The sequence below is a fragment of the Ictalurus furcatus genome, chromosome 23 (assembly GCF_023375685.1).
Source record: "Ictalurus furcatus strain D&B chromosome 23, Billie_1.0, whole genome shotgun sequence".
Classification (NCBI taxonomy): Eukaryota; Metazoa; Chordata; class Actinopteri; order Siluriformes; family Ictaluridae; genus Ictalurus; species Ictalurus furcatus.
Genome location: NC_071277.1, coordinates 6,097,749 through 6,119,640, shown reverse-complemented (window position 1 = coordinate 6,119,640; position 21,892 = coordinate 6,097,749). Strand labels below are relative to the sequence as shown.

The 21,892-nt window shown below is 43.1% G+C and overlaps 1 long non-coding RNA gene across 6 annotated transcripts; it reads right to left on the bottom strand.

Annotated features, from left to right (window-relative positions):
* Positions 1-1,272: 1,272 nt before the first annotated feature.
* LOC128599975 (uncharacterized) lies at positions 1,273-13,421 on the bottom strand. 6 transcript variants are annotated; one of them, XR_008384492.1, is made up of 7 exons: positions 13,140-13,421; positions 12,653-12,886; positions 12,474-12,542; positions 12,195-12,395; positions 11,785-11,939; positions 8,595-8,908; positions 1,273-3,885 (listed from the first exon to the last, which is right to left on the bottom strand). It is a non-coding gene; the product is annotated as an uncharacterized LOC128599975 (long non-coding RNA). The 6 variants fall into 6 exon arrangements; XR_008384495.1 differs by having other exon boundaries at positions 12,195-12,561; XR_008384491.1 differs by having other exon boundaries at positions 12,195-12,542.
* Positions 13,422-21,892: the final 8,471 nt, after the last annotated feature.

Below are 21,892 nucleotides of genomic sequence, written 5' to 3'. Positions count from 1 at the left end.
ATCATCTGTGTCGGTCTGTGTGTCTATCTATCTATCTATCTCTGTTTTTGTCTGTCTGTCTATCTATCTATCTATCTATCTATCTCTGTTTTTGTCTGTCTATCTATCTATCTATCTATCTGTGTTGGTCTATCTATCTATCTATCTATCTATCTATCTGTGTTGGTCTATCTATCTATCTATCTATCTATCTGTGTCGGTCTGTGTGTCTATCTATCTATCTATCTATCTATCTGTGTTGGTCTGTCTGTCAACCTATCTATCTATTTATCATCTGTGTCAGTCTATCTGTCTATCTATCTATCTATCTATCTATCTATCTATCTATCATCTGTCTGTCTGCCTGTCTATCTATCTATCTCTGTGCCTGTCTGTCTATCTATCTATCTATCTCTGTGTCTGTCTGTTTATCTATCTATCTATCTATCTATCTATCTATCATCTGTGTCGGTCTGTCTGTCTATCTATCTCTGTTTTTGTCTGTCTGTCTATCTATCTATCTATCTATCTATATATCTATCTATCTATCTGTGTTGGTCTGTCTGTCAATCTATCTATCTATTTATCATCTGTGTCAGACTGTCTGTCTATCTATCTATCTATCTATATATATATATATATAAATATATATATATATATATATATATATATATATATGTAAATATGTATATATATATATAAGTTTATATATATATATACATATATATATATATATATATATATATATATATATATATATATATATAAGTTTGTGGAAATTGGGAAGAGACTGGAGGGGAAAGGTACGTGGTTAAGGGGAGAACCTGTGAAACTCCACACAGACAGTAACCAAAGCTCAGGATCAAACTATAGATCATTGTGCTGTCAGGTCACATGACGTAGTGTGCATGGACAATATTCTAGTATCCTATATCTGTTCATGAACATCTCTACTGATGCTCTGAGAGCACTTGAGCATTGATACCCCTCTCTCTCTCTCTCTCTCTCTCTCTCTCTTCCCAAGCTGCTCCATTCAAGCTGACTGATAATCTGTGCTCTTCACGGTTACATGTATCACTCTATTGTAGATTACCATTATTACTGCAAGCTAGCCTTTTACAGTTTGGTCTTCAGAGTGTTTCATGAGTAGTGTGTGTAGCTCTACTGAGCCCCAGCACTCATTCCAACCCTGTCATTGAGCCGTGTAACTCTCTACAGCTCTTCTGTCTGCAGAGTCCGAATCCGATCGACGTTTATACGTTTCGGTTTGTTTCTTTACTCGGGTCTGGTTCGGTTGCGCAACTGCAGATCACATTAAATAAACCAAAGTAAACAAATCAGAGTCTCACATGAGCACGGAGAACAGGGAGCTGGCCCTCAAGGAATGATTCAATAACGTTTTGTGTATCACGTGTAGTTTATTCTCTTTTTTTTCTCTCTCCATTTTCATTGGTAAAAACATCCAGAACACATGGCATTTCATGGCTTGGTTTAGCAGCTCGCATCCACACACACACACACACACACACACACACATCACTTTCTCAGCGCTAGAGTTTAACTGGAAGTAGACCGAGAACATCTCGTTCAGACGCGTTGGAGGCGGAAAATAAACCAGGGTTTGATGTAAACAGATTAAATGGTGCATATGTATTGGCACCCCATAGTCTGCTTTCACAAAATGTCAAAAACATGCCTCATGTTGTTGCTCCAAGGAGTAAGTACAACGTGTTAAAAAGCTCATTCACTATCATAACAACTAAAGTGAGACAAAACAACCCTCAAACGTTGCCCACAATCATGCCTGAACCACCCCAGCAACACACCGATGCTTTTTCTGACAGATGTCAAAGTGTCAGTTTACTTAACAGCTCTGTGCTTTGACTTGGACTCTGACGCATGTCTAAGTTGCTTTGCATTAAAGCTTCTGCTGAAGCGAATACATGGAAATGTAGACTGTAGGATGCTGAAACACTGCATATGGCGTATCCAGGACTGTACCTGCTCACAGTCGCTGCTGGAGAGCGGCTCTGTGCAAAGCCATTTATTTTGGCTCTATTTTTACTTCCTGCCCCGCTGCTCCTAGATCGCACTGTGCTTTTTGATACTGAATTATTCAACAGGAAGAGCTGTTACTGTGAAGCTTGAGCTCAGATAGGGAGATGGATGTAGGTAAACTCTGAGCACACACACACACTCATACACACACACACACACACACCAACCATGTGTATCTGACCTCCATGACAGCCTTTTAATGTGTGAAACAGACTTCCTAGAATGCTCCGGAAATAGGCTCTCGCGGACGTCCGGCAGAGCACTCCCACTCATCCCATCTGTAGTAGAGGTGATTCTCATTCTCACACACACACACACACACATGGAACCCTTCTCCCAAAGCTTTTACTCAGTCACCACACTGTCTCAAATCCTGCTCTATGCACTAGACTGCTACACTGAGCACCTAATCATCCAGAAACCGAGCTTTTTGAAGCCCAACACATCAACTCTGCGCTCCTTGGTTATGTTTTCTGCATGTCAGTGTTCTCACGTTAAGTCAATTAGAAAAATTCAAACGCCCACGGCCTCTTTTGGCTCCGCCCCTTCCGCTTTCAGTAGCTACTGAATACTACCGATACTGAAAAGCAAAGGTTCACATACTTTTGCCACTCAAACGTGTGCAAAATTGGGTCATTTGCCTTAATAAATAAATGACCAAGTAGCAACTTTCAAGCACCACTGTGCACTTGGCAAGATAAAACATCTGAGAGACCCCCAGACTCATCATTTTAATATGGATTTGTTTAATTGGCTCCGCTTAGAGAGACGCGTCACTGCGAATGAACACTAAAGCTGCGTCTCGGTCACCTCTCTAGTTCAGTAGTCAGGGCGCTGATCAGGGCGTCGGCCATTTTGAGGGCTGCCTCAATCGCAAAACCCTTCTGGTGTGCGCCATAAAAAAATCCCACGATGCACCACAAAAACCAGGGAGTGTCGATGCTCACTATGTTCCTTTTCTGGAAATGGTGTCATGTTTTCTGAAGGCACTCAACTCGAAAAAAAAAAGAAAATGGCGGACGAACTCTCAGCCAACATCGCCTGCAAATGTAAGTAGCTTGTTAGCGTTGTCGTGGCTCTCGAATGATTACTCACGTTAGCGATTTTGAACTTTATTTGATGTTCTATATACGGTTTGTTTGAGTCCCCAGATTTTAAAACATCCTCTAGCTACTGTAGACTTTGGTCCTGCTTGAACTGGAATGACAGAAACACGTGAGATTAAGCTAACAGATTTATATGACATATAACGTCAGGAAGATATCAGTTCTGCTTGTTGTTGATAAATGCCAGTGGTGTCGTTTTACAACGTGAGTACGTGATCATGTCGCCGAAAATTGAGTCATCAGTGGCTCACAATATGTAGTGAGCCAGGGTCCTTAGTAGTCCCCGAACTAGTGTACGTGATATACTGATTCACCACCTAGGGCGCTAGGGAGCTGATTGAGACGCAGCCAAATCCTATGACGAAACCTTTCCATCCTGATGGGCGTGGTCTCTTCCAGCATGACTCCACCCCCATCCACAGTGTGTAAGGAGCTTGGATGAGGATAAGGATAAGGTAAATGATATGCTACGGTCTTTACAGTCATCAAATCTCGACCCAGTTTCGCACCGCTGGTCGATCTTGGAGTGCTCTCTACCGCCATCATTGAAACACCACCTGAGAGAAGATCATCTGGTGGAAAAATGGTGTTCCCTGCTCGAGAGAATTGAAGAATCTATGAGAAGGTGAATGGAAGCTGTGCTGGTGGCTTGTGGTGCCCCGACACATTATACATCTCTTGACATGATGTCTCTTTCTCACTACTCTCAGTAACCTTTGACCTGGACTCACTGTGATCCTCACTGTGGAGAAAAGAAAGAGAGAGAGAGAGAGAGAGAGAGAGAGAGAGAGAGAGAGAGAGAGATGAGTGATACCTTTTGCTAGACTGCACCGTGCCACACGGAGTCCTCTCAGTTTCACACACCGGCACTGGCATTTAGCTAGGTAATGACTATCCATTAAAGGGTCATCGATGCGAGGAAATCTATTCGCACTGCGTGGGCCAGTGGTCATGAGACACAGGAGAAAAGTTCAGCGACACTGAGCGCTCGTGCTCGTTAATGACTCTCTGACGGTGCCGACTCTTTCACTCGATCTCTCTCAGGCCATATCATTAAATATTCATAGAGTAACACTTGCACAAAGGATAACAGATGAAGCTGTTTGTGTTGAACGTATGGTGAGCATATTTTCCACAAATGCAAATAGGGCCTTAATTGTTTTGGGGGGTTTTTTGGTTAATAAAAAGATGGTCTACAGAGGAGCTCTAAGATTCTGCAGCATCTCAGCGCCAACATTTGGTTAATGGTGCACAAATATTACTCTTGCATGGAGAGGGAGAATGAGAGAGATCTGATTTAATGCAGTAATAAATGCAGGGACGAATCCTCTGCAATTAACACTGCATTGTTTTATGTAGGGAATTTTTTTTTCCCTGAGAGGCTAATTATAGGCTGAGAGAGCTGACTCTGAGAGAGAGACATAATAGAGTGTGATGAGCCTGCAGCCTCTTCCCTGTACAGCAGCATGAGCTCTGACAGACAGACAGACAGACAGACAGACTGAGAAAGACAGACAGAAGCCCTGGTTTCTGCCTGGATCTACAGCAATGAGCTGATTTAAGACACGGCATGTTATCATTAAAATACCAGAACAAGTTCAGATCAAATGGACAAATCAGCTTGTCTTCTATTCGTGAAAGAGGTGTGGCCATTGTGCTATCAGTCCCAGTGAAGGAGGCGTGGCCTATGTGTAGTCAGTTCCAGTGAAGGAGGTGTGGCCTCTGTGTAGTCAGTCCCAGTGAAAGAGGTGTGGCCTCTATGTAGTCAGTCCCAGTGAAGGAGGTGTGGCCTCTGTGTAGTCAGTCCCAGTGAAAGAGGCGTGGCCTCTGTGCTGTCAGTCCCAGTGAAAGAGGTGTGGCCTCTGTGTAGTCAGTCCCAGTGAAAGAGGCATGGCCATCCACTTTTCAAAGCTTTAAAAAAATATATTATCTGTATAAAACTAACTCATGTTGGCTCACATCGCAATGTCTGTAATAAATGCATCTGAGATACATCAGACTGTTGATCACATATCAGGTGCATTATTTTGTCTCGAAAGGAGACACACACACACACACACACATATACACAAAATAAACGCTTATAATACACAAGTGCTGAAGCACTTGTCAAGGACAGGCTGCTGATGTCAAAAAGTTCCCTCTAGAGATATCCAAGAATCTCCATGTACTGTAAACCAGCTCACACCTCAGAACAACAAAACAACAAAATGTTCCAGTTCACAAGTTCACACACACACGCACACAAACACACACACGCACACACGCACACAGTTCCCTCATACAGGTAAAGTAGACACCAGGGAGTTTATTGTTCAAACAACACCTGTTCAGCTCATATAATCACGCCGGTGCCTAGCCAGGTGTCTCAACACACACACACACACACAGGTGAGTTAGTCACAGCTGAGCAGGAGTTATTTGAAGCAGTGCTATAGGATAAATAGGTCAGAATTGGACCAGTGGGAAAATCCAAAAGAACTTTTGAAAATGATTGAATCCAAATAACCTGAGTGTGTGTGTGTGTGTGTGTCCCCTGCAATACACTAATGCAGAGGAGTATGGTGTATCCTGCAGGACTGCTAAGCGTTATGCTAACATCAAGACACTCACAAGACATGTGTCATTCAGCATATGCACTGACACACTTATCCTTTAGCTGAGCAAGTCTCTCACTTCCTCCCACACACCTACACACCTACACACACACACACACACACACACACACACACACAGACATACACGCATTCACTGTATGTTCCTGATTACAAGTAAAACACTCAATAATGATGTGATCAGTGTGTGTCTGGTTCTTAAAAAGGACTCTGACATCCACGTCACACATCTCTCCACTCAGCTGCTCTGACCACTGAATCACCACTGAACTCTTTACTGAATCACCACTAAACTTGCCACTGAACTCGCCACTGAATCACCACTGAACTTGCCACTGAACTCGCCACTGAATCACCACTGAACTCGCTACTGAACTCGCCACTGAACTCGCCACTGAACTCGCTACTGAACTCGCTACTGAACACGGTACTGAACTCACCACAGAATCACCACTGTACTTGCACTTACCCCGCCACTGACCTTGCAACTAAGCTCGCAACCGAACTCGCCACTGAACTCGCCACAGCGCTCGTCACTGAACATACCAAACACACTACTGGACATGACACTCGAGACACCACTCAACACACTACTGAACAGCTCACCTAACATGCCACTGAACACACCACTGAATACCACACTGTATTTAAAACTTTCAATGCCATATAACTGCACCGGTGACGTACCAAAAACAAACCCTTCAATGAAAGACGTTTATTCTGTATATAGAAAAATGACAGAATTAACATCGTCCATTGATCTCGCACAATCAAAATATCTTTTTAAAAAAAAACAGTACACGGTGCGCTTCATAACCAATCACAGAATTTGCATGTTTCTCAAAACCGATGTCTGTATGCTGACTAAACAATATGAAAGTACCTTACCTTACCTTCAGCCTTAGTTTCACACACTGCTGTATCGTGCGAGCGTCTCGGTTCAGTTTCAGTGTGTCTTTATTTCAAATGTCATCAAGATAAATGTATTCACATGCGAAAATGAAAATGCACCAGATTATGAACGTTTGTGGTCCGAAATGTGCAGGATGTGTTTATTCAAACTGAAGACACTAGGATACATACACGTACGTCTTTCATTTGTAAAATGGAAATTCACACAAATTAAGACCTTCTCGGACCAACATCCATTCCGGCTCTATATATGTCACTGAACTCTTCATACTACATACTCGAGTCCACAGTGTTATTACTCATCTCGCTGGTATGCGTTACACAATACGCTGTTTAATATGCAATTACACCAGATGCTTTCTACTGTACTGATGTTTCTCTCCACACTTCCTCTGATTACATCAGACTCTATGTACAATCTAGTTCTCCTCCTAATCTCCTTCTACATGACATTTCAACACCTTTTCTCCACTTTCTATTTACTGCACGATTGTGTGAATTTCCCTAAGGCAGGAATATGAACAAAACCCACCAAAAAAAAAACAGCTGAGTAACCATGACAACATGCTAAACAACAACAGTGGCAGGACTGTAAGTCAATGGCTGGGTTGTTATACGAGTTGCTAAGCTTTTTACCCCATAACAGCATGAGTCATGATTTGCCACGCCCACTGCTGCCACACTGGATTAGGAGGCTGAATTATATTTAGTCCCCGAAGCGATCGACTCCGCCCCCCTCCGGCTACAGTTGACGATATCCTCCTGCATTGAGACCAAAAAGCAGTGGTTGTTCTGCCCACCCAGGATTCATATAACAGCTGAGTCACTCTTTGCTCCAGGACTCCCCCCACACACCACACACACACACCATGACTCAATTCTAGTAGGCGAGGATGTATAGATGAGGGATTACAGCTGAAAAAGCTCTGCACTCCTGTTTATTAATTCCAGACCAATAGCAGTTAAAAATAATGAAGAGTGTGGTTTTCGTCATGATGCCGAGTCATGCTGAGTTTCTGTTCAACACCTCTTACAGTTCGATGTGAGAAATCAGGATTTATGAGGATGTACATCATTTCATAACACTTGGATGGGATTAAGGGCTGTAAAATGGTGTTAATGGAGTTGTTTTAATGGCATATTTGCATGTAGAGATTTAAATAAATTCGGTTAACAGCATGTGTAGTCAGTCTGCTTTAGCCCCTGTACAAACAGCCAACTGGTCAAGTGACCGTCATCAACCAGCCTATCACCTGACACTCAACAACACGTCACCTGTCTGTGGTCATCTATAGCTTGGCTTTCAGTTCATTTCATTTGGATATCAACTTTTGCTTTTGTTTCATTAGTACATGATCTATAGACTGTTATAAATAAATAAAAAGTTTATACTGTTGATCAAATATGTTGACATTTTATTGAGAATTGGTTGAATTACTCGTTACTCATTGTTAGAGTGGTGCAGCAGGTAGTGTTGCTGTCTCACAACTTCAGGGTCCCTGGGTTTGAGCCTGAGTAGCCATCTTAGCCAAATGACCTTCTAACTCAATAGTTTTTATCACTTAGCACAAGCCTATGACTCCGGTAGGAGGCGTGGCCCAAAAGGTTTTTTGATATAAAACTGTGCATGTACAATAATGGTATTGTTTAGTAAACGTGTGATAATTTGGACATGGAGTTTGCATAATGCTAAGCCATTATTTTACTTGCGTCAACGTTCCGGTGCGAAGCTGAAAAAACTTTAGATTAGAGATGCAGGAACAAAAAAACAAACAAAAACAGAGAGCGAATGAGAGAGAGAGAGAGAGAGAGAGAGAGAGAGAGAGAGCTTAACTTTCATGGCTTCAGGAGTGGGCTGTTATTTAAGTTAAGTTCACAGGACAAAAAAAAATTGTTTACATGTTGGGAAATATCATTAACTAACCTGGGGGGCATGGTGGCACAGTGGGGTTGGGGGTGCAATTCCCGCTTCTGCCCTGTGTGTGTGCGGAGTTTGCATGTTCTCCCCGTGCTTCGGGGGTTTCCTCCGGTTACTCCGGTTTCCTCCCCCAGTCCAAAGACGTGCGCTGTAGGCTAACTGGCATCTCTAAATTGTCCGTAGTGTATGAGTGGGTGTGTGTGTGTGTGTGTGTGTGTGTGAGTGTGATTGTGCCTTGTGATGGGTTGGCACCCAGTCCAGGGTGTCCCCCGACCTGTGCCCTGAAACCCCTGGGATAACCTCCAGGCTCCCCTGTGACCCTGTGTAGGATAAGAGGTACAGAAACTGGATGGATGGATGGATGGAATTAACTCCAGTGAAGTCCATTTAAAAAGATGCACGTGCAAATAATAATGAAAAAACAATAGGGTTCCAGCACCTTTGGTGCTTGGACCCCTAATAATAACTGCAGGAGTGGGTAGGATCGAAGGGAATTCCTTCAGAAGCAGGAGCAAAAAAATTTTAAATAGGCATACTTCTACTTTCGATTCCAAATGGACTTAGTAATCGAGGACATTTGCGGTAAGGGGAAATTATATACATTTCATTTTTGGCTAAACTACTGCTAGAATGGAATTGCAAGTCAACAACTGCAGCAGGTGAATATTTTGGAGGTGAACTTGGTGAAGAAGGATTCTGGCTCTGTGTCTCCTGCAGGAAAGCGCCTGGGTACCTGGGTAGAGCTGCTCAGAATGACAGAAACGAAAACAAGCCTGATGCCAAATCAGAGGAATCTCCCACCCAGTCCAGCATGCGCACAGTCACAGCTCTTAAAGCACTACAACCTTTCTTTCTTTTTTCCCCTTGTCTTTTTTCTCGACAGATAACTGGAAACCACACAGCGGGATGGAAACCCGGCTCAGCCCCTGAGCAGCGTGAATGTTCAGTGCGAGATGAATCACAGCTCGCCCTCTGTGCCAAGAAACACTTTGTGCAATTTGTTGCTGTTTGGACCAGCGGCTGGAAGAGAAGGCGAAGTCGTGACCGTGAGGGAAAGTGTGTGCATGTGTGTGTGTGTTATAGCCATGGAGATATCTCCAGCTGGGGTCGGTGTTACACAACCCCATCCTGATGAGATGCGGAGGTTGGGGGTTTGGTATTGGGGGTGGGGAAGAAAAACAGACACACTGATGGTTGTGGTATAATAGGTTAATATCTCTTTACCTTCTGCGCTCACCTGGTGATTCGTAAAGCCCCTATTGACTGCCTCATCAAATCAGGGACTAATCACGGTTGTTCGCATGGCAGCGTGACATAACTGAGACCGCAATTCCTCCGGGAGGATTTTCTTTTGTCGGACAAGAGGCCCCTCTGCATCAGGATTAGACTTTTTTCACAGGACCATTAAGAAGCCTGGTTTCATCCAGATACCAGAACAATAAACATTTCCCTGCACTATTTGATCATTGGGCATGAGGTACACATAGCAGAGATCTCTCAGTGCATGAACACAAACAGCTTTCTTTGCATTTTAACGGTACAATCCACTGATTTTGCTGGATGTTAGCTGAAGATAAACATGTGCGCACCGTTGCCTAGACTAGAAGGTCTAAACGCTTGTAAAAGCGATGGGGCATTCAGGCTTGATTAGCGACATGATTGAAGGGCAAACAGAGACACTTCCTTGTCCTGATTGATGGTCCATTAGTGGTCATTTGTTTGAGTCTATTTTCTTGAAGCTCCCAGAACACAGATATATTACATAAGTGTTCTGACTTTAATTCTTGCCAATCAGGAGTCAATCGTAGAATGGCATCTGAGTCGAGACACACCGGGTGTACTCTAATGACTCTCTTTTTTTTACCACATTTAAAGAAAAGCCCCTCCTTTACGCTGATTACAGACTCAGCCTTTCTAAGCGAACTGTATGATCCTAGGACTAAAAAAAAAAGTAATGATCCCGTAACCGCACTTGCTATAAAGCAGAGGGCAGAGCTGGAGATGAAAAGGAAAGACTCGGGAGCATGCCGGTCCTCTCCAAATTCACACCCGAAGCGCTGATGGTTCAAAGGTTTTGTTTGTAAACCGTAAGATAAAAGAGACCTTTAGACACTTTCTCTCCGAGTCTCCAAGAGCTCTTAAATTACTGTGAGGAATTACCTCTAAGAAAACCAATCCAACAGGACACACATGTGAGACAGAATCCAATGCTGAGAATAAATAAGGAGTTGTTCAGCCGAAAGTGAAATGTATGCAATTTCCCCACAAAAACCGCAGTCAATCAGACTGGTCATGTCTGGAATACGAACCTCTTAGTTAGTTTTGCAAGTTTACGGGCTAGTTTAGCATCGTGCAAATCAACTGCATGTTTAAATCATCACAGCGGTTAAGGCTCTGGGTTACTGATCGGAAGGTCGGGGGTTCAAGCCCCAGCGCTGCCACTGTTGGGCCCTTGAGCAAGGCCCTTAACCTCTCTGCTCCAGGGGCACTGTATCATGGCTGACCCTGTGCTCTGACCCCAACTTCCTGACATGCTGGGGTATGCAAAGAAAAGAATTTCGCTGTGCTGTAATGTATACGTGACTCATTATCACACACATTACTTAAACTAGTTCTTCAAGTAAGATTTTTAGGAATATTTAATATCAGGAAAGGAATGTGGATATCAATATTCGGCGCCATTTGAATGAACTGTAATGTGACAAAATTAAAACGGCTCGAATAAAGCCTGGCACTCAAGGTCTTGTCTTCCTGCTCGTCAGGACCGATCCAATTCTCCTTTTTCAGCTTTTATAAGGCTGACATTGCTGAAATAAACAGGCGGAATGAGCTAAAAGGTTACACTCATGCTCTCTTTCTGCATACAGAGCCACCGTTGTAAGCCTGGATGTAAATAACTCCTCGTACACCTATTAATAGAGTTTGAATAAGAACATGGAGGAAATAGAGGCATCTCTGCACGTCGAGTGGTGAGCGGAACTCACTGTACTAATCCCTCTTTTCATTCACATGTGGTTTAATTTTCAGGATTAAACAAGGAGACGGAAGGCAAAACAAGTCTGGCAGGGCTGACTGATCACGCTCATAAGACTGAGGAACAATAGAGCACACGAGGGAAGGCCAAGTTGTCCAAAAACACACACACACACACACACACACACACACACACACACACACACAAAAGCCATGTACAGACCTTCCTGTACTTTTTTTTTTTGCAGAGTAACAGAGATGAATGGGTGCCGCCTGTGTGTTCGTGGGTTCCGTCTGTTCTGACTCGTGCTCTGCTGGTTAGTAGGCAGAGTGTGTGTCACGACCAGTCGTGTGTAGGACGGCTCCCTATGAGAAACGCTGATGAAAAAGAGAGAGAGAGAGAGAGAGAGAGAGAGAGAGAGAGAGAGAACACTCATTCATAACTACACTGCCAGCTGGAGTCATAAAAGAGGCGGGCTGGGGGGGTAGAGCGAGAGGAACGAGGCTGAGCGTTGCCCCTCTAAGCAATGGGAGAATGAATGACCTCCTTCTGAGTCATACTGTCTGTACTTTGATACAACCTGTTCAAGTGTGTGTGTGTGTGTGGGGAAAGTAACATCATCAGTATCTCACGTATTGTCACATGAACGTCAACACGTCTTTTCCAGAGGTCGAACTATAATATTTTCGTCTCCTGTGTTTAATTGGGTTCTCTTTGTGTGAAAATCCGATGATGTTTTAGTAGGTCATACGTATGCAGATATATAGAAAATTCTTTCACGAACTTTCAAGCACTACTGTACATGAAGTACTTGAAGTTTTGGTACTGGTATCCTGTAAAAAAAAAAAAAAAAAAAGTTAGCCACCTTTTTCCGTTAACCACCAGTCCTGTACTAAAGTATACAGACGTACGGTTTGTAGTGTTAGCCAGTAAGGTGTTGGCTAATGTTGATGATCAGCACCGACAGGAAATAACAGGTGCTAACAGCAAAGTTCATCACTGATTGGTTTAAGATCATAAAGTAACACCAAATAGAAAATAAACAAATAAATAAATAAATATTTGTGGCTTGTTTGTGGGTGGAACTCACCTTCTCATAGTTTCCACCTCACAGCTCCGGGGTCAAACCTGAGCTCGGGTTACGGAGTTTCACATGTTCTCTCCATGCCCATGTCCTCCGGATTCTCCGGTTTCCTCCCAAATCCAAAAAAACATGCCACTAGGTGGAATGCTTATGCTATCTAAATTGCCCCTAATCAGGGTGTATTCGTCCTCTACTAGGACCATGGTCATACTAAAGGTGAACGAATCAAGTTTGTTGGTGCTGAAGAAAAAAATGAAGAACGAAGAAAAAAGGCCAGGTAAAATAATGATTTTTAGAGAACAATGAAGTAGGTATGACCTGTTTTATACTGATAATGTTCATTTATTCACTCACACACATTCGTGCACTCCGTTAATAGTCTTAAACTACAGTACACACATATCAGACCATCAACACTACATAAAACATCACCCATGTCCCCTTGCTAAGAAACCACCAATCAGCATTCTACTTCCTGATTAGCTCCACCCACCTCATTATCATTCTCAGTGTCAAACTCAGGTCAGCGCTCCGGTTCCAGTGGCTTACAGAATCGTCCCGTATTTTTGTTTCTCGTGCTGATGTGTATGTTCATACTGGCTGTGTTTACACTTTACGCTTTGTGTCTCTGGATATGATTTCTGCCTGATCCTTTAGTAGTAAATTCTGCCCCACACACACACACACACACACACGCACACACACACACACACACACACACACACACATACACACTCCATCTCAGTCTGCTCTGTCTGCGCCCGATTTCAAGTCGCCTAGCAACCACTCCCCTGCTATTTGAATTTTCATGCATCACTATGTCAAGCGCTGATGTCACGGTTGTCACGGCAACCATATAGCCGACTTCTTGGGACACTCCTCACTGTAAAGCGGCGTGCTCATCTGTATAAAGGCGACGCCTTTGCGTATTGTATTGTGAACCTTTACACTCTGCTAACTGTAGAGCACTAAGAAAATATTCACGTTCCAAATTAACACTAACATAGAATAACAGGTCAAGCATGTCAAGGCCATTTTTATCACCATGATATTCATCTACATGTGTGTGGGATAAAATATCGGGGCTGAAAAACACAGCAGCTCAATCACGTGTGTATCCTCGTCTATTTGGAACAAAATGAAATACTTACTCCAGGACCATGCAAAGCACACAATTCATAATCAACTGTTTTTATATAAATAGCTAAACAGGCATTTATGAGAGCATGATAAGATGAGATGTTTATTGACACACTTACAATAATTATTAACAGTTGACACAAACTTGGAAGCACAGAATTGTCTAGAACGTCTTTGTATGTTGTAGCGTTACAGTTTCCCTTCGCCGGAACTAAGAGGCCCGAACCTGTTCCAGCATGACGACGCCCCTGTGCACAAAGCCAGCTCCGTGAAGAACTCAGAACGCAGAAGAGTGGAGCGCATTATAACAGTAAACAGGGACTAAATCTGGAATGGGATGTTAAACAAGCACACATGGGAGTGACGGTCGGGTGTCCACAAACTTTTGGCCGCATAGGTTATACACCTCACTACCATGTTAATAGACAAACGCAATATGCGAGGATAATAATCAACAATAGTGTGTTGTGATTCTGTTACCATCTGATTATTTTCCTCTTAGAGCACAGCCTGAAGTGTTTTATATCTCTTATACTACAGATACAACGATATGACCAAGGTAACCGCTTCTGAATTGTTAACAAGCGACAAATCCTACTTTTTTTTTTTTATCCATTTATAGTTACGTTCGATGTTGTGGAATGTCCACGAAATGACTTAATTCCTGTTTTCGCGTACGTTATAACAGCCGGAAACATTTATATCCGTATAAACGTTTCTCTTCGAATGAATAAGACAAAAAAAAAGAAAAGAAATGCAGCTTGGTACAAATTGCAACATCCTCCTTCTCGCAGATTCTCACGTGTCAGAAAGGCGGAAAAAACGCCTTTGAGTGTTACTAAGCACCGTCCCTGGAGACTCCTGACGTAAATATTAAACATAGAAATTTCTGCATAGAAGATTTCCGCATATCAAAAATCATCGACGTGGTTTATGTGGAACGTCGCCACACAAGTCCCCGTGCCATACGAGCTGTTACGCTAGAAACGATAACACGTTAGAAAAAAGCGGGTTAATATAATATAAAGAGCTGCTGTTTTTAATATAAATATATATATATATATATATATATATATATATATATATATATATATATATATATATATATATATATACACACACACACACAATGGTTACAGAAAATGACACAGAACGTTGGTGACAATGGTTACAGAAAGTGCCTACGTGAAATGAATTATAAAAATATAAAATTCTAGAAAAATCGTTCATCTCTAACTCACAGAGACAATTGCATATGACTTACAGAACAATAGAGTGTGTAAGAAAATCCAAACACGATTTAGTATTTGCCCTGGTTTTTGATGTTATGCAATTTGACATTTCTAAAGTACATACGTGAGTTGATCCTGAAATAATGATAATGAGTCTTTATAATGAGTTAGGGGTCAGCCATGATACAGCACTCCCTGGAGCAGAGAGGGTTAAGGGCCTTACTCAAGGGCCCAACGGTGACAGCTTGGCAGTGCTAGGGCTTGAACCTCCGACCTTCTAATCAGTAATCCAGAGCCTTAACCACTAACCCACCATTGCCCATTGAAATGTATCCTTTAAAGTGTGTGAAATTTGTATTTAAACTGAACTCTGGTGAAACGTGTTGAAAGGTTTGTGCCAGAATCCAGACAAGGATAAATAAGCTTCGGTTATTGTGTGCCAATATGCAATACCGAACGAGTAAACAGTGAAGAAGCGGCGTAAGAATATAGCATAATTATACCATCTGTAAGAACAGTCCAGAGGGGTAATGAGGGCAGCTCAGAATGAATCGTTGTGTAATCACAGAAATGATGTGTCTGTCTGGTGTCCTTGTTTCTTCACCTAAGTTGTTTACTTGCAGAGCCAAAGCACCCAGAGCAGTTTTCATTATCTGCAGAACACATCAGATCATCCTGTGCTTTATCAGTGCTTGTCCAAATAAACTGTACAAAATGGATCCTTTGTAATTCACCACATACGCAAGCTGCCTACAGTGAAGCTTCGGTGTAATGGCTCGAACGCCCAGCGCTGCCCAGTCAGCCAGAAAAGCACGAGACTTGGAGATTTATTTATTTATTTATTTATTTATTTATAGAGAGAGAGGCACACTGGGAGCTCGCGCTCTACAACACGCTGGCCTTTTTTCACTTTGAACACACTAAAACCTACGCAGGAAGATTTCCTCTTTTTATTTTCTTCTCCTTGACTCAACAGGATGTCTGTGCCTCTGTGCGGGTGTCACGGCCTACGTCTTTCGTCAAGCTTCGGATTGTTAGACGTGCGGGACCTCACATGGGCAGAACTAAAAACGAGAAGCCGTGGTGTCTGAGAGCAGCAGACGCGAGATGTGAGGCATGTGCGCTGCCTTTTCTGAATTCTCGTACAGCATCGTGACCTGAGCCCATCTCCCACGGGAGTGCTATTGATTCCCGGTCTGAGATTGGAAAACAGCAGGCATGTGTCTCTCCTGATCGATCACCTCAAGCACAACAGATCAGCTTGTCTTTTCAAAAATCAAAGCTGGAATGCAGTGTGATGAGCTTCATAATGGAACCTCTCCAGATATTACAATCCCTCTACCTGTCCCCCCCACCCTCACCCCAACCCCCTAACAGAATGTTAGCATTGACCTTTTGTACGCCTCTTTACTTAAAGGCATGGTTTATCAAATAATCAATAACAACGATCCGTTTTGTTCTGTACGAGTTCCCACAGTTTATTTATGGATAGTCACCAAACCAAGGCTAGCGATCGCTCTCGGGTGTAGCGGTTTGGGGAATTGACTTCGACGGCGAGTCATGTGATCTCATGACGCTTTACATTACAGTCGGAGAATGCGACAGTACAATGCATGTCTTGTGCATGCCGCTACGTGAGTCACTGGATTATGTTCACTTCCTCAAGGGGAGTAAACAGTGACTCTGAAGGCAACAAGGTGCTTCTGTTTTGTGTGGAGAAGATACAAGAGAGTGATAATCGAGATGACTCGTCTAGATCATCGCGTTGACATGGATACGTCTGGTTCTGAGCGTACAATACAGAGAGAGAATGTGAGCCAGACAGAGGCAGAGCATGCTGGGTGGAGATGGAGGGAGCAGCTGCACGTCTTCACCAGGCTGCCAATGCCCATAGGCCTCAACTGTTCACTGGGACAGAGGCCCAGAAAAATAAGCTCCCAGCAGAGGGAGGGGAGAGGGAGAGAGAGAGGGAGAGAGAGAGAGAGAGAGAGGCTGGAAACAACAGAATAGCAGGTCAGTTCGTCTGGCAAATTCAGGCAGGTCACATGATGTAAAAGTTCTCTACATTAAACAGTGAATTGCACAGTGATGAGTTCTGCTTTCTGCTGGACAGCCATACAGTATATATACAGGAGCCCTTTCAGCTTCAAACGAACACTAAAAACCTACCTCTTCACCAAGCACTAAAATGAGCACTAATTTAAAAACAAAAGCACCTTCGCATTTAATGCGGGATTTTATCGCCGTATTAACTCATACTAACTCCGTTTTATACGGAGTTCAACATCCATCCATCTATTTTCCATACCATTTATCCTACACAGGGTCGCAGGGGTGCCTGGAGCCTATCCCAGGGAACTCGGGACACCCTGGACGGGGTGCCAACCCTTCGCACGGCACAACCGCGCACACGTTCACACACTAAGGACAATTTGGAAATGCCAATCAGCCTACACGCATGTCTTTGGACCTGAGGAGGAAACCAGAGTGCACGGAGGAACACAGTGGGCACACAGTGGGTGGAGTCAGGATTCGAACCCCCAAAACTCCGGACGTGCGAGGCAAAGGAGTTAAAGGTCTTTAGACCCGGACCTTTTTTGCACTAGCATGAGAATAGACTTTATATGTAGACTATATTGCACTTCTTCTTTAAATGGACTTTTCAGGAACCCAGGAACTCATATTACCACCAACATATTTGGAATAAAGTGGCATGTTTTATGCGAACCATAAGTAATGTTAACATGTAGGTACAAAATTGTGCTGCGGCCTACATCAGAGACTTTAAACTTGGTCACACTTTGGCAGACGATAGATACACTGCTACGGAAGATTTCTGTGCTGTACCCTCTGGTAGAAAATTCATCCGGACAATTCTGTCGACAGTCTTTGACCAATTAAAGCCCTATTTCTAGCTCCGCCCCTATGCCCCTGCTCAGTTCCTCAGTTCCTTTTTTTTTTTTCAGCTCCTATTCCAAAGTGATTACTTTTCTGTAGGCCATGAGCAGTTAGGGTGGAACCTGTTGAACTAAATGTCACTGATTGGACAAGGCGAAGTTTACAACCCTTCTGGTCTTCCTCTGCATTTTAGGAACATGCATTTAACTAACAAGTGATGAAGAAATTTGGTTCTATATGGAGGAGTAACAAGAAGACTGAGAAGTGCTTATCATGGGAAGTTAGCTACAAGGGAGGTGGAGTTTCAGCTGTCTTTCTAAGCTTCAGTTATTTCATAGCTCATTGCTCATAACACCGTTCTTCTTCTACAGGTCTTCTGAAGCTTGACGCCTCCGAGATTACAACGCAAGGCCAGCTTTCCTGACTTCCCACCTACTACTGCAAAACATTTAATCAAATAGTTCCTCCAAATATGCTGATGTGCTAATGTAGGCAATAGTGCACGCAAGCTAGCAAAGAGCAGTAAGTCTAACACTGAGTCACTTTTATTTATTTATTTATTTCATAGATGTTTATCGAAGGTAGCACTTCCAAGGAGGCGTGACGTTATTTATATCACGTAAAACGTGTTAGAAAATGACAGACTTAATTTCAGCACACAGAAAGCTCATTTGTCGCGGCTAGCCAAGGCGCTTTTCCAGAACCAGCCTATGGATGGCTGGTCTTTTTTACTGCATTACCCTAACTGGTGAAATGTCTCCTTCTGTTTGTTTTCATGAACAGACACTTCAAGGCCTCGCACCATGCAGTGCTCGCGTGAATATTTAATGTCTCACAATGAAAATACAACCTTACAGCGACAACAAGTCATTGTTCTGATTATTTAAAGAACTCTTTTTTGGGGGTCGGGGGGGGGGGGGATTTGCATATGCTTGTATGCAAGCTTGATGTGTGTCATATTGGAAGCGTTTATGCTTTACAGTGACTGGTGCACGGAGACTGCCTGGCAACCCGATTCATTCACTGCCAAGTCATGTGCTGCTGGGGGCATGCTGCCAAACTGTAGGCACTGCCAACTACATGTCATAACAATCCATTTAAACATCCACGAGCGGTAGCATCACTGCCAGCCCTCGGTACAATGCACAATGAACAGAAGCATGATATAAGCAAAGTTAATTAATGGGAAAGTGTTCAGTGCATCGGTGGACCGGATCTTTCAGCTTTGAATCTGACAAGCTGTGAGCGTTTGTGCTTTTTACAATGCATACATAAAAGGGATAACTCCAGTGAGCTCCAACCAGATCTCTACCCGTTGCATCTGTAGCGTATTTGTAATTACCACAGGAAATTAAATAAATAAAAAAACCACCGATGCATTTCCCTGCGGTGAGAAAAGAACAGGACTTTGTTTTTTCTTCAAACTGGAAGTCTAAGGGCACTTGCTGAGTTCTGTCAATCAATATGCAAACTAAGCAGCTATGTAGGGCAACACTACAACCAGTTTTACAACACCGTGTGACTTTACAACGATTATTAAGGAGTTTCAGCGAGCTTCGAAAGTGGCCGCAATGCTGTGATTCCAGATGTTGATGCTTACTGGCCTTTTGATGGTCGAGTACATTTACGCTCGCCATCCGCTTCAATAGGAACATCTGTACACCTGCACATTCATGCAGCTATCCATTCAGCCAATCATGTAGCAGCAGCACAATGCATAAAAATAAAACAGTGCTGATACAGGTCCAGAGCTTCAGTTACTGTTCACATCACATTATGACATCAGTATGGGGGATGTTGGTGTCGGAAGGGCCAGTTTGAGTATTTCAGAAACTGCTGATCTCCTGGGAATTTTACACACAACATGCTTGAGCGTTTACACAGAATGGTGCGGGGGGGCATTGCTTTGTTGATAAGAGACGTCAGAGGAAAATGGCCAGATTGGTCCGAGCTGCCAGGAAGTATATAATAACTCAAATAATCACTTTTTACAACCGTGGTGAGCAGAAAAGCATCTCAGCATGGACAAAACATTGAGCCTCGAGGTGGATGAGCTACGACAGCAGAAGACCACATCGGGTTCCACTCCTGTCAGGAATCTGAGGCTATCATGGGCGCAGGCTCACCCACACTGGACAGTTGAAGATTAGAGAAAAAAAATCACCTGGTCTTTTTCCAGTTTTCAATGGTCCACTGATTTTATGTATTGTGCTGCTGTCACGTGATTGGCCGATTGGATAACTGCATAAATGAGCAGGTGAACAGGTGTTCCTATTAAAGTGGACATTGAGTCTATACTTCCAGCACTATTTTCCAGAGTACCAGCTTTTCAGTGACCTTCAGACCTTCATGACCTTCAGATCAGTGAGCTACCATGGCCTAAAAGGGTTTTCTTTCTCTTCTCTCAGTGTTAATTTCATGTCCATGTTTGTACTCAGTCCTCCAGCTCATTCTCTCTCTCTCTCTCTCTCGCTCTCTCTCTCTCTCTATCTTCCTGAGCTGCCATAGGTTTCAAACTCTTGCATCTGATTTGACCCTTATCGGTGATCTTCATCTATTTTGAATGTGCGGTTGAGAACATGCAAAGCGCATGCCTCTCTAGGAATCCTGGAGCTAAAAGGCTTTCCATTGCTTTACAAGAGACAAACGCAAATTGCAGACATAAATTTCCATTTCCATTCATACGACAGGCGTTTTTATCCAAAGCACCTTTTGCGAGTGACCTAGAGCGCATACGTCGCGTACGGGTTTCTGAAAACCAACAATTCTACCGAGGAACCTACAGAGTGGAGAAAAATGGGAAGTGGACATTTCATCCCACCATCGAGGAATCAGTAACGAAACAGCAACGGAGGCTCTGATGTCTGATGAGGGACTCGATCAGAATTATTAGCACCCTCTGTGAAAACCAGTAAGAATTAATATATCAAAAGGTGGCGCACGGTGGCTTAGTGGTTAGCACGTTCGCCTCACACCTCCAGGGTCGGGGGTTCGATTCTGTGTGTGCGGAGTTTGCATGTTTTCTCCGTGCTGCGGGGGTTTCCTCCGGGTACGCCGGTTTCCTCCCCCAGTCCAAAGACATGCATGGTAGGTTACTTGGCATGTCTAAAGTGTCCATAGAGTGTGTATGTGATTGTGCCCTGCGATGGATTGGCATCCTGTCCAGGGTGTACCCCACCTTGTGCCCGATGCTCCCTGGGATAGGCTCCAGGTTCCCCGTGACCCTGAAAAGGATTAAGCGGTATAGAAGATGGATGGATGGATGGATATCAAAAGGTGCAATAATACATGCAATAAGTGATATTTTGAGCTCAAACATACAGGGTATAATGATATATTGTATGGGGTTATTTAAAAGTGCACTACTTTTCGAATAAGATTTTAAGTTCCTGCACACTCTTTCCCCACCCATGAACACAAAGCTCTGCCCACAGAATCTATGTTGGTCCAAATAGAGTGTACATCCTAACTAGACGTAGCATTAGCAAGGACCGTCATGACATCACTTTCACGCGCAATTTCTGTATAACACATTAAACACGTAAAATTCGGTTCATAATAACAGTCTCGAGTGCAGCCACGGTCCTGTTTCTTTTGTAATAAGCTCTTGGGGTAAAGGGGCGTATCAATGAAATGACTGACAGGAAGCCCATCCAAACATAAACAAGCGTTCCAGACCGTAATGCAGGTTTGCAAATGGATTCTCCCAGTCACATAATACTTTTGTCCTGGGGTCATGGTTTAAACCATTGTTGTCGTTGTTGTTGTTGTTGTGTTTTTTTTTAAATCATGTTCAAGATATTTTTCCAGGTTAATTTTATTCGCAGTAAGACATTATTTATTTATTTATTTTATCAAAAATCATTAACAAAATGATTGTGTGCATGAACAAAAAAAGTCTGACCACAAAACACTTTGGCAATAACGAGTGAAACATATTTAGTGCCTTTTACGTGACTGATTTCAGGTCGTCTCT